The sequence below is a fragment of the Octopus bimaculoides genome, chromosome 18, assembly GCF_001194135.2.
Source record: "Octopus bimaculoides isolate UCB-OBI-ISO-001 chromosome 18, ASM119413v2, whole genome shotgun sequence".
Lineage (NCBI taxonomy): Eukaryota > Metazoa > Mollusca > Cephalopoda > Octopoda > Octopodidae > Octopus > Octopus bimaculoides.
Genome location: NC_068998.1, coordinates 54,553,132 through 54,554,925, shown reverse-complemented (window position 1 = coordinate 54,554,925; position 1,794 = coordinate 54,553,132).

The following is a 1,794-nucleotide window of genomic DNA, read 5'->3' as shown; positions in this document are numbered from 1 at the left end:
CTGAGGATAGTGCACAGATGTGAAGCTGAGGATAGTGCACAGATGTGAAGCTGAGGATAGTGCACAGATGTGAAGCTGAGGATAGTGCACAGATGTCAAGCTGAGGATAGTGCTGCACAGAGGCCTGCATCAAGTTCCTGGAGGAGGCTGTGCTGCCTATGTCTGGCAACGGGACTCTGCACTATGCCACACAGGTAAGAGAACCCAATCATGGCTGTCAGACAGTTTCTGTGACCACATCACCCCTAACATCTGGCCACCTATCTCCCCAGATTACAACCCCTTTGATTATTATGTGTGGGGCACAGTTGAGTGAGAGACCAACAAAACTCCTTGTAACACCAAAGATGAGCTGAAAGCAAGGATTATGACAGCATTCACCAACTTAAACAAGGAAGAAACCATCCCCCAAAATTCCAGGCCTTGTGCTTTTACTAGAAAGGATTATTATTATTATTATTATTAATCAGCACTTGTTACAAAATGACTCAATGTTTGAGAGTTTTATCATAGAGTATGTGTGTGTGTGTGTGTGTATATATATATATATATATATATATGTATGAAAAAGGAAAGATTGAATGCTGCAGGAAAATAGTAGCTGTTTAGCATGAGAATACTTGCCATTTACAGAGTTTATATTTAATTCCATAACAAATTGGAAATCATTTAGTTTTTAGATTTAATTATTAATATTTATAGTTTTAATCTTGTTATAACCCTAAACATATTTTTATAGAGAATTAATGAATTAGTCAATATTCTCTACAGCATGACACATAATTGTCTCATACACCAGCAACCAAACCATCACCATCAAATAATTTATTCATGATATTGTATATTATTGAAAGAGTCTGGCTGAGCACAGATAGTTTTTTCTTTTTTTTTTTTTTTTTTTTTTTTGTTTTTTGACTGTTTTGGAGTTAAATGAGATCAAACATGTCTGGAATTGCAATTCTTTTGTTTATTGAACTCATGTTCTTCCCAAAGGATTAAAAAATCTCTAGCATTTTATTTTAGAATAATTACAGAAATATATTTCAGTATAGAATTAATTTCTTTATATATCTTGTGATGCGTTACATAATTTTCCAAAAGGTGACTTTCTTTTCTTCACATCAAGAATATACGTGTCATATTCTTGGTGCTCTTTGACTCTGCCAATGCTCCGGTTCAGCAGACATATGACCAACAGCAGTCTCTGTCACTACCATCATCATCATCACTATTGTTTTCACATCCCTTTTCCATACTTGCATGAATCAGACAATGGGGTTCACTGAGGCAGATTTTCTACACCTGGAGGTCATTCTTGTTGCCAACTTTCAACTGTTTCTGAGCAGATTAATATTTCTTTGTGGCAAGAGCCATTTACACTGGAGATTGTCTGACTGCAGGGAAATTTTACTTTATTTGGAAAGAGGCAAGGGTGAATGACAGGAAAGGCATCTGGACATAAAAAAATTCACCAAACAATACCACCCAACCCATGTGAGAATGAAAAAGTGGGTGTGGAAATGATGATGATGGTGATGATGATGATGATGATGATATCATCCTTTAACGTCTGTTTTCCATGTTGGCATGGGTTGAACAGTTTGCAAGGGACTAGGAGGAAGACGGCAACAGACTTTCCTGTTTGTTTTGGCAGGGCTTTTATGGCTTCCAAACACCAACCACCTTACAGTGTGGACTGAGTGCATTTTACATGGCATCAATACATGTATGTGTATGTGTGTGTGTATATATATATATATATATATATATATATATATATATATATATATATAT